This window comes from Schistocerca piceifrons, chromosome 4 (genome assembly GCF_021461385.2).
Source record: "Schistocerca piceifrons isolate TAMUIC-IGC-003096 chromosome 4, iqSchPice1.1, whole genome shotgun sequence".
Taxonomy (NCBI): Eukaryota; Metazoa; Arthropoda; class Insecta; order Orthoptera; family Acrididae; genus Schistocerca; species Schistocerca piceifrons.
In genome coordinates this window covers 177779946-177792752 of record NC_060141.1, presented here as the reverse complement: position 1 = coordinate 177792752, position 12807 = coordinate 177779946, and the positions used below count along the sequence as shown (strand labels likewise).

Sequence of the window (12807 nt, the reverse complement as noted above, 5' to 3'; positions counted from 1 at the left end):
TGTGTAAATCTCAGCAGTTTTGTCCCTTCAGAATTCATACACACACACACACAATACGTATCTTGCACTACACACTTCCAAAAGTATGTTCAAATTATCTCCAAACCAAGTGTCATCAAAACTGGTTCAGCGGTTTAGCTGTGAAAGTGTAACAGAAAGGGTTACTTTTGAATTGACAATACTAGTATGAATAGTATGGACTACTACGGACTTAGATGAATTCCTCCATCCCCGACGGTGAACCGCATTGTCACAATGAAGCAGCTTGACTCTTCCAGTCTCAAAAATATATTTGGCATCCTTTGAAGGCAGAAATGCTCAATGCTATGCGTAGGACTTCAGAGATTTCAGTGTTTGTTACACTACATTTTTCGTGTTGCTGAGAAATACTTTGCATATTTGCATCATGAACAATTCCTATAGTACATATACAAGATATCAAATTGATTACATAATGATACAACGAAGATACCGAAATTGCCTAAAGAGTGTTAAAAGTTGTTCAGGGGCAGATATTTATTCAGAACCTATATTAGTAATAGCTGAGGTTCTAGTTAAATTGAAAAGAACCTGGAAAGGACAGAAGAGAGAGCACATTAACTTTGAGAAACTGAAAAACAAAGGCAATTCTGAAAATTAGAGAATGTATATTTTGAAATCATGATGCAAGGACAGGAAACTGAATGCACAGAAGCAAGAGGGGATCATTTTAAAAATGGGATAAAAAAGGCATCTAAGGAAACGCTTGGAGTCAAGGAGAGGATAAAAGTAAAAAAAAGAATTGGTAACACCAGATATGATAACCAAGATGGATGATGGCAGGAAATTAAAAGCTGTAAACACAGAAGAAGGGAAGCGCAATTACAGGAGGTTAAATTATGAATTAAGTAGGGAGAAAGAAAAAGCAAAGGAGAAATAGGTGACAGAAAAGTGTGACAAGACAGAGAAATTAGAGAAAGAAGGAAAATATGATTTGATGTACAAAGAAGCAATGGATTTGACACCCAGGGAAAAGATAAACAATAATCGACTAAAGGATGTAGAGGCAGTAGACGGTAAAATGGTGAATGACCCCCAAGAAATAATGAGAAGATGGGAAGAATATATAGAATGGCTACACGCTGCAGACAGCCGACCACGTGAAGAAGACCTTGGTATAGAAGAAGAAGATAAAGTTGCAGATGTTGACAAAGCAAATGTGACACTAACTAGTGAGATTGAAGAATCTATGAAGGGGATGAAAAATGGAAAGGCAGTGGGAATTGATGAGATTCCTGCGGAATTGTTAAAGGCACTGGAGAAAGAAAGGAAAAGGGTGTTGACTGAATTGTCTAATCAGATATACATGACAGGAAAGTGGCCAAAGGACTTTACAGAAAGCATCTTAATACCTATAGAAAGGAAAAAGAACAGCAAAAAGTGTGAAGAACATAGAACAGTAAGCCTGATATCGCATGCAGCCAAAGTCTTGCTGAGGACGCTCAACAGAAGGCTATATGGAAAGCTGAATTGCGTAATAGGAGATGAACAATTTGGTTTCAGGCGACGAGTGGGAATTAGAGATGCCATTGGGTTACTGAGAGTGATAGGGGAGAGGTACATGAAGAAGAAAACGAAGGTGTATGTTGCGTACATTGATCCTGAGAAGTATTTTAACTGTGTCAAATGGGACAAAGTGATGTAAATCCCAAGGAAATGTAGAGTTGACTGGAGGAATAGATGGCTAATTAGAAATTTGTATTTGAACCAGAGAGCAGGAGTAAGAATAGAATGTGTGATTATGAAGCAATTGAACTGGGAAGAGGTGTAAGACAAGGTTGTTGTTTATCACCAACACTGTCCAATGTCTATCTGGAGCAAATTATTAATGAAAGTTTTGATGGAAGGAGAGGAGTTTGTATAGGGGGTCGGAAAGTGGAGTGTATAAGATTTGCAGAAGACATGGTTGTGGTGGCAGAAGGTGCAAGAGAAATGGAACAAATGTTAGATGATCTAAACACAAAATCAGAAGAATATGGAACGCAGATCAACAAAAACAAAACGAAAAGTATGGTAACCGGAGGAAAGGGGAGTAAATGCGGTATTAAAATAAGGGAAGAGGGAATAGAGCAAGTGAATAACTTCAATTACTTGGGAAGTGTAATAATGGATGATATGTATTGATCAACATAAATTAAGAAAAGAATTGCTATGGCAAAAGAAGGATTCACGAGGAAACAGAAATTACTTTGTGGACCACTAAACAAAGATCTGGGGAAAAGACTTGCCAAAAGTTACATCTGGAGCGTTACACTGTATTGTGCGGAGACCTGGACATTGAGGAAGGAAGATGAAAGAATATTGGAGGCACTAGACATGTGGATATGGAGAAGAATGGAAAAAGTTAAATTGGAAGACCTAGTAAGGAATGAAGAAGTATTCAGAGGAGTTGGAGAAGAACGAAAGATGCTGAAGGTCATCAGAAAAAGAAAACGGAACTGGATTGGACATTGTTTGAGAAGGGATTGTTTATCGAAGGAAGGAGTAGAAGAAATTGTGGAGGGAAAAAGGGGAAAAGATCTCAATTGCTGGACAATATCAAAGGAGACAAATATTCAGAAATGAAAAGACTAGCTATGGACAGACAAATGTTGAAGAGGCTCAACCCACGACAAGACCTGCCGTAAGGCAGAATACCATACTACTGCCATTTAATTCTAGACATTCTGGTGTTTACAGGTAGAGCTATACAGAGTCCGCCAAAAAATGTATACACACTTTAAGGATCGTAAAGTATCACTTATGAGTTTATTTCACATTTAATAACTGATCACGGACGTTGTACAACCTTCATTTTAACACATGGTCACTTAAAATTTTCAAAATGTTCACCGTTGGCGGCTATACACATAACATAACGACGAGTGGTCGCCGCAACTACGTCATTCAGTTTCTCCAGCGTGCATGGCTTACGTTGATAGACGTTATCTTTCACAGTTCCCCACAAGTAAAAGTCCACAGGTGTTAGAACTGGTGACCGTGGAGGGAACTCAATGGGACCTCTTTGTCCAATCCAGTATCCCGGAAAGCTCGTACGGCTTGTTGGCAGTGGTGGCGCCCCGTCCTGTTGGTAGAAGACCTCTTTATCAGTTCCATAAAGCGCACGTAAACCTGGCAAAATTGATGTGCTTAACATTTCCAGGTACATTTCTCCAGTGGCAGTAGCATCAAAGAGAAAGGGTCCAAAGCCCCGTCGATGATAGTCCACAACACACTTGAACCTCTGGTAGATTGACCCTTTTATTCACGTAAACATGCGGACTTTCCGGTGCCCAGTACACACTGTTATGCCGATTCACGGTTCCATTAAGTTTAAATTGTGTCTCGTCACTCCACATTACCTTCGTCACAAATTGTTCGTCAGCAGTTTGCAATTTAGCTAAATGTATCAGCAAATGCTTTCAGCGATCAGGATCGTCATCATTAATCGGGTGCAGTAATCGTGGAATGTAAACTTTCCACTTTTCAGCTTTCAGAATTCTTCGTACATCTGTACTGCTAACCCCCACTTCACGTGTACATTGCGTAGCAGACTTCTGTGGAGAGTTAGCAAACGTGTCCAACACGAGAGCCGACGAACAGGACTTGCAGCTGTGCGGTGTCTTGCTGATCTTCCTTTGCGAATATCATAAATTGTTCCGTTTAATGTGTTTCATTGTTAGGCGGGTTGACGGTTCTGTTTCAAACTCCTGCCTCCACTTAGTTTCTCAATACCGAGATAAGAGTACTAACATCGTGTTCAGTCGAAGACCACACGTAACTCAAGTCGAACGACAATATCGATACCTCGTTAGAGCCTGACAAAGAGTGTATACATTTTTCTGTCGGACTGTCTTTAAGACTGATGTTGTTTTCGTTAGTACTCTGCATTTCGCAAAGCAACGTTAGTTTACTGGAAACTGTTGCCGTTCGATATTTTATGCCATTAAGTTGTAAATTTTAGACCTTCATTTTCTGCCAAGGAAATGTAATTATACTTAACCTTACATTCCTGTACTTTTATTGTTATTTGCACCTACATATTCGACGACTGTTTTTGCTAAAATATTCGTGAACGTCTATCCAGCATATATACAAAATTTAATAGATGATATATAGCAGAGTTTTCGATCGAAATATCTGTTTTACCTGTCATTACAGAGAGCACTTGTGCACCCTCGTACTGAGTGGGGCTGCCCGAGTCCACTGACTGTCCTTCAAAAAATTCTGAACAGCTGGAGCGTTGTTATGGTTAACAAGTGCTCTTGTTTGGCACGCCGATAAGCCTGTCATCGACAGTCGTTCATTTGAATTTAATAGTATTGCCAACCATTTTCCGTTCGCTACAGAAATTAAACTGTGAACCACGCAGCAGGTATCAATTTTCAAGCAGCAGTTCTATGGCTGATTTATAGTGCGAAAATGTCAGCTCAAGGGACCAGACGTGGCACACTGTCATCAAATACAGTATTTTTCCCCTTGAGAAACCTATGACACAGTTGTGATGAAACATTTAAGAAAGATAACAAAACAACAATAGCGAAGAAGATGTGCTGTAACTACCTCTAAACAGGCTTCACTATATGAGCAGAGTGACAATAAAGAAAGAAATTATTCTCACTAGTATCGCTTGTGGTTGAAATTAGACCAGTTGATTAAAAGTAACAAAACGAGCCTTTTAACGTAAACAATTGGAATTTATTCGTGCGCAGATTCTTTGTGCTTATCGAATTGCTGAGCAGGTATTTGTGCCTTACCTGAACGCAATGAGGAAAGGAAAAAGAAAGGGTGAAGAGGAAGCTTGAGAGAATGAGAGGCACAAATGAACAAAATAATTACTTTATTTTACAATTTAACAGTACAAATCCTCACTATAAACAATATTTTTAGAAAACATTGTTCATCATTCGCTAAATGCTTGCTCGCTCCGTTCACAAGTACAAAATTTCAAACTCTCAAAAGACGGTACTCCACTTGTTGCAACATGTAACTGACCATGTGTAAAAGCTGATTGTCTTAATTAAATCCCAACTTTTTCGAAAGTGTCCCCATGTGATTTATTAAATGTAGCAGCAAATGCAAAAATAATTGGCAATTAAGTTCTTCGAAAATGAAACGGTAAAATAGTACTCGATTAAGTCATATGTACTCTCAGAATCGAAATTCGCTCGGCCTGTGTGTTTCCAGCTAAAACTTGGTAGTCAGTACAGTTATGACATAAGTATTCGACACAAATAATGGTTACATTAACTAATCATTTTGTATTTACGTTTCTAATAAGAATAATAAGGCAGTTAATTTTTAATTGTAATTTTGTGTGGTTTTAAACCGCTTACAGACAGATAATTCAAAAACTCCACTGGATGGTATTCACTAATTTAGTATTCATCATCACAAACTATTTTATCATAGCTGTGATAAATTTTTGCTTCTTATGGCATAGTACTGGGTATATGGTTATTTATTGTAGCACAATCTCCATTTTTTGGTGCCAGAATAACTGAACTCAGCATGGAATGTGATAAAATGTTTTCTGCAATAATGCGATAAACATCATTAATGATATTATTTTGACTATTCGCTAATGAATGTGGTATTTGAATAATACTGTCACATAATATACCAATTTTCTTGCTTGGTCATAAGCAATTTGTTTCAATTTGTTGAACGATTTATGTAAATTGTCTATTCCAATTTTGGAAAATTCAGTGCCCAGTATAACATCCAGCTTCAATGAGTTTATGAACACTTGCAGTTTGTGTGAATGTTTTACCACTACCATCATGAGCAGTTAATAAAAACACATTTGAACCAATGTCATGGTACAGAACTTCACAAGTAACACCAACAGTTGTAATACGCCATTCACAGTTGAATCTTGTGTAATGTTCAGTAAACTGGAACTCTTCATGGATTGTGTCTGAAACATCTACTTAAGGAAATTCTAGCATTAGCATTGGAACAAGCAATCGAAGTATCATTATTTAAAAATATGATGATCCAGGATATCATCAGTTTCGAATAGGGCTCTGTTGTAAGAAATTTTTTCATCATATTCCTTGAGATATCTGTGCAAAAGAATATTCTAAATTCAAGTCCCAACGCTAAAACTTCTATTGGTACGTTCACTGCACGAACTAAAGCACATAAATGATGCAATTGCTCTGGCGATTTCAAAACCTTGTTTCATTCAAACATTCACACCATTCATTGTCATTCGAAGCAATAATGCAGGCATGGCATGCTTCAGTAAATGTGTTGGAAACAATTCTATTATAAGTTCTAACATCTTCAAATGACTGAGGACCACAAACGTGTAACAATAGGAAATGTAAATGAGAAAGTTTTACGCCTCTTGGAGACACTAAATATATATGTTTAACAATTTTATCAGCACCACATACTCTCTCTTGTTAAGTTATTTTGCAGCGCCTACCGAAACACATCGTAAAGGAATATCAGAGTAATGGTCAACATTCACTGATGGGTAAATTTTATTTAATGCAAAGAATGATAATAATACGTTTTTTTCCTTTTTTACATTTTCTGCTGCTTCTTGTTCTTGTCCTACCTTGAAGCTAATATGTAGTCCATGTGATAAATGTATATCAAGCCTAATGATGGTGAGTGACTGAAAATGCGTTGGAAATTCACAGACAACAAACAATGGCCATTATTGAAATTGCTTACTTCATGAATCAGAACACGATGGCCATTTACAAAATTGCTTACTTCATGAATCAGAACTACTTCTTTCCTTTGCATTCTTTCATTACCAGCTTCTATAGTTGCACTATTGTATCTATTGTATGTATATTTATAAATTTATTTAACACAAACTTTGACATTTATGTGGCAGTCAAATTAAGCAAGTAAATGTAGGTTGTACCATACAACATAATGATAGTCAAGTAACTGTGGTCGAACATGAAAACTGACACCATTATGGAGCAATCTGTACAGTTTATATCCATTAAATGATTGTTGTGTGATTTCACAGATACCTTTAGGATATTTTTTGCGTATTTACTATCTCTTATATACTCAGATTCTTTATTGTGTAATTGTCATTTCTCATCCACACGATGTGTTGATTAAGTTGACCATAATGTCCATGCATCATATGTTTGAACATATCCGTAAAGTTTATAGTGTGTTCAAATATCTAAAATTTCTTCATATACAACTTCATCAATATCAAAAATATCTGTTTTATCGATTTCACATGAAGTGGTTAAAATATCGGTTAAAATATCAGTATATGGCAGCCCTCTTTCTTGAAATTCACTTGTGTAAATGATTGCCTGATTTTACCAAAAATATATTTTGTCACTGCTGCATCAATTAATCCTTTTAATTTAGCCTTCGATGTTCCCACTATAATTTATGGACGGAAATTAGTAGATGCTTTTGCATCAGTTACCTTTATAGCTTCCAGCCAATTAGGATTGCAAGTCACTGAAACAAATAATGAAGATTTCCCAAAGTGTTGGACAATGGACATTGTATCCAAATAATTTTGTACATATTTCTTGGTAAACCATTAAATGAAGGATGAAAACCAACTCTTCTTACAATATTTACAGTATAATTCACATTTAGCTGTAAATGATCACATAAGCTAGTATAAATTTCTGACTTTAGAACAGATTAATTTTGCCTTGACAAATGGAGCCTCATACCTTCAATACACACACAAGTTTTTCAACAGTCCACTGCAAAAATTATTTTTGTGAATAATGTAAAAGGGTGAAATCGCAACTAATTGAAGTGCAACAGCTTGCATATTGCTACTTAGTAACTTTATTTTCAAAGCTGTTTCACAGTGAACTTACTTGGTGTACTGTGGAACAAATTATCATGCCATCCAGTGATTCCGTTAGGAAATAACAATCAACATGCTAACGGATCTCGTGAGGAATCTATCACACAGCTGGTTTTTGGCAGTAAAAAGTGTTTCTCAAAAAACATACTGTACTTCTGTTGAATAGTGGCTCACCAGCAACTGTGGTAAGAACATCAGCCACATCTGATTAAACTGCATCATTCTAACGCCCGAGGTGTAAACTTTTGCTAACTTTGATAACAACACAAATATCTCTATTTTCATTTTCCACTCATGCACGTTAATCTTTCATCTTAGTGAAAGAAAGAACAAAATGATTATTCCATTCTGATTCAATAGCAGTTTCAAGCATTCCATAATTATCAGTATTCCATGACTGATTTGATTTTTCATTCAGTATGTAGCGTACAGCAGTGTCGACGTCACAGAAATACAATTTCGAGTAATATGGTGAACGAACATATGTACAAATCACTGGACCTGACCTATGACAGGAAATATCGTCTATCTTAAAGTCATACACTGTTCGTAAAACTGTGTCTGAAATTTTGGTTGTAGCTACGAATATTACGGAAGTAATTTCTCTTCAATTCTTGGGTGGTTTGAAGTGTGTCTTTGATGAACTGCATTGAAAAATAAATTCTGCGTTAACATTGGCAAATTAACTTTTCTCGTATGACAACACAGTTTGAATGTGCAGTAACCTCTGATGCGAAATGTTTAACATTACAGTATCTGCACTGTAAATTCGTCAGACCGCAATTGTATCTGTCAAAAGTATATAGGCTTTCCTTCAGTGGACATTTGATTGAACGTATCATTCAATAAAACAATTGCATTAGCATTATGCGTCTGTCTAACTCTAATCTTTCACTCTAACTCGTTAGCGTTCTCCTTCTAGATATAGCCTAAAACAAATATAGGTTCCGTATAATAAGGAAAGTCGGAAGTCGTAGTTACTCAAAATGAAGAAATTAAAACTGAGGAACTTACTTCATATTTTCTGGGTAAATGACCATAATGATACAATTGGAGAAAAGTAAACGAAATAACGACGCTAATATACAACTTTATTTACAGATTTCGTTACTACTATATTTTGGTTTCCATTGACGATAACATCATCGACCTGGGAGTTCTCACATTATAGCTACCAAGTATGTGCGTGTTACTGTAAATAAACATTTAATCATGAACGTTCCTAGAATGCGATCCCACGAATCGTTATTACTTTCGTGTATCGTTTCTATCATAGCACCTGATAGTTGTTTGTAGCACCTCAATTTTCGATGTTCAGCTGTTGGAGATTTTGTTGCCTAAGAGACAAGATGTCAGACTTATCAATATGAAAGCATCTACATTCTTTTACCACTCTTAACGGCTACATAGACACATGAATTATTCCTTGTGCGCATCTATGGTAAAATATATTTCGAATTATATTTCCATTGGCCTCCTTGTGTAATTAATATTAAAAGTCGGTACCTCAGTTTTCGTGTTCATGTATTAATACTATGATATACGAGATCACGAGCATTTTTACTGCAGGCGTGTAGCCACGGAATAAATCAAGGGCTGTTACGAACCGGAAGCACGTAACATTCAGCCAATTTCTGTATAGCTTTGTTTTATGCCAAAACATAGTAAAGTCTTTCAGCTACTTTAAGCTGCCGTAAAACATTTCCGTCTTTGTCAAAATGAAGTAAGTGAATCACAGGAATTGAACATTGCTGGAAGCTGAGGCCATAGACGATATACACAATGCATAGCGGCGTTATAAAGAAACCGACATCTCCATCAGCTGACTGGCGGAGCAGTCCATTTGCGGGCGACTGCTGCAGTACTGTTCAGTTTCTCTTACTTGCGATATTTTCAGTAAAGGTTCCTTTCTTACAGTGGCGAAGTACTGTGCGGCTCATGGTTGAATAAAAAGAAATAAATGATTTTCTGCATTTGAAATCGCAAACACAGAAAAACGTCAGCAGCAGCTTCGAAACCTACCAAGATGATATTTGGTAGCGTCTGGCTGTACCGAAAGATAAGCGAAGTAATATTTTGTTCCACGTGCAAAGTTGTTACAAAAATATGTAAAAAAAGTACGAACTCATAATTTCAGATTAAGTGAATGAATTTGTAGATTGAAGCTGAGGAATGATAACGTCACAAAACTGATGCGAGTGATATTTACTTGAGAGCATTTATTTGTTTCTGAATCATACGAATTAAATGACATGGGTCATTAAATATCCATCTCGTAGACATGAATTGGGCCTCGGACTAAACATTCAATGAATGACGACATAATGTTCATACCAACCTCGCTTCCAGAGTTTTTTCTTATCAAAGTTTGTTTTAAATTTACAAAGCACTCAGTGAGCTGGGCATCCGCAAATGTGGCAACACATCTTGCAGAAAGAACCCTGCGTACACGTTAATGGAACACGAGCTGTTTTGCGACCTACAGCCACACCCTCAGATGCATATCGAAACAGAAGAAATGTGAATGAGTAACCATATGGTGCAGCGGATCCACGTCGTAACATGAGAATCACACACTACTTTAAGTACATTAAAGGCATGAATGTAGAAAAGAAGGGAGATCCGTCCTTCAGTGGTAAAATGGCATGGCCCGCCAAATGCAGAGAGTTATAAAAAAGGCCAAATGGTGCGTACACAGTCTTCCAAAAATGCGAGGAAAAACCTAGAACTAATAATAAAAATTATGGGAATGTGGGACACTGGACAGCCCTTATCAGACCAAAAGTTTCAATACTCACAAATTATCCAGCATAACCTAGTGACACCCTGCGAACAGGAACGAGGATGAGCTGGATAATTTGTAAATATTCAAGCAGTTGGACTGGTATGGGCTATAGTCCAGGGTCCCTCTATTTCATATTTTTTATTGTTGGTAGTAGGTTTTTTTAGGGTTTTAAGATTGTAGTGTTATGACGTTGGTTTGCTGGACTACATTGATAGTCATTCAGATTATTGTCTGCTAAGGTTTATCGTACTCCTGAGGATGTGGCTATAGGCCACTAAACCGGTCGGGCCCCATTACAGATTACCATACAGCTGTACGCGGTGTTCTCTTGGCAAGACGTTCTCCATTACATTTCGTATCTAGATGTTATTTGGGTCTCTGTACTATATTAAACGAAAGGCATAAAACATAAACGCTTATTTGGTGTACAAACCGGACATTGTAAATAGCAATGGACGTCATTTATTACGAAAGCACAGTAAAACATATCACATCATACTGTTTAGGAATCGTCAGAAAATTAAATGCTTTCTGCCAAATAGGCATATTGTCTTCAACATCTGTGACTCCGCCGTTTTAAAAAAGAAGAAAAAAATATTTCACGTAAGGACCACGGAGATAACATTAGAGAGATTGAGACTAGTACGGACGAATATAGACAGTAGTTTTCCCTTTTATGAAGTGATGAATATTTATCCAGAAATGACCTTTAAGCCTATATGTGAAAACTGAGAAAAGAGTTACTATTATATTGTGACTTATTATTATGTTATGAAATGTAAATAATTTCCAGCAACAATATGTTTTATTATTTTTATAACCAGTTTTCTACAAAGAATAATCATAAAACAAAAGATAATACCACTTAAAGAATGTATTGGCATCGTATTGTCTTTGAAAACTTTCTTCTGTTGTTCTCTATGATGTATGAGGCGGATGAGATCGAAGATAAGCTGAGATTTGTGTCCGCAGCAACACAGACTGTGCTTTATCTGCCGCCATTACTTAAGCATATGGAGCTGTAATTTCAAACTGCAGAAATAATCAGACATTAATTCTTCCGATCGATATTACAACATTAGGATTCCAAGGACAAGACCCCACAAAAATTTATTATTTTGCTACTCTAACAATGAAACTAACATTCGGCAGAACAATCTTAGACTTTACGTAAATGAAATAATTTTTGTAGCTGGTGCGTAAGATTAATTTTTCTCAGAGTAATTTATCAGTGACTTTAAATAAAAATATTCACGACACCAGTGTTGCTGAAACTTCCTGGCAATTTAAAACTGTGTGCCGGGCCGAGACTCGAACTCGGGACCTTTGCCTTTCGCGGGCAAGTGCTCTACCAACTGAGCTACCCAAGCACGAGTCACGGCCCGTCCTCACACCTTCCCTTCTGGCAGTACCTCGTCTTTTACTGTCCAAACTTTACAGAAGCTCTCCTGCGAACCTTCCAGAACTAGCACTCCTGAAAGAAAGGATATTGCGGAGACATGGCTTAGCCACAGCCTGGGGAATGTTTCCAGAATGAGATTTTCACTCTGCAGCGGAGTGTGCGCTGATATGAAACTTTCTGGCAGATTAAAACTGTGTGCCGGGCCGAGACTCGAACTCGGGACCTTTGCCTTTCGCGGGCAAGTGCTCTACCAACTGAGCTGTCCAAGCACGACTCACGCCCCGTCCTCACACCTTCCCTTCTGTCAGTACCTCGTCTTTTACTTTCCAAACTTTACAGAAGCTCTCCTGCCAACCTACCAGAACTAGCACTCCTGAATGGAAGGATATTGCGGAGACATGGCTTAGCCACAGCCTGGGGAATTTTTCCAGAATGAGATTTTCACTCTGCAGCGGAGTGTGCGCTGATATGAAACTTTCTGGCAGATTAAAACTGTGTGCCGACCGAGACTCGAACTCGGGACCTTTACCTTTCGCGAGAAAGGGCTCTACCAACTGAGCTACCCAAGCACGACTCACGGCCCGTCCTCTCACCTTCCTTTCTGGCAGTACCCCGTCTTTTACTTTCCACACTTTACAGAAGCTCTCCTGCGAACCTTCCAGAACTAGCATTCATGAAAGAAAGGATATTGCGGAGACATGGCTTAGCCACAGCCTGGGGGATGTTTCCAGAATGAGATTTTCACTCTGCAGCGGAGTGTGCGCTGATATGAAACTT

At 37.7% G+C, this 12807-nt stretch overlaps 1 non-coding gene across 1 annotated transcript; it reads right to left on the bottom strand.

Annotated features, from left to right (window-relative positions):
* Window positions 1-11924: 11924 nt before the first annotated feature.
* Window positions 11925-11999, bottom strand: Trnas-cga. The gene has a single exon. It is a non-coding gene; the product is annotated as a tRNA-Ser (tRNA).
* Window positions 12000-12807: the final 808 nt, after the last annotated feature.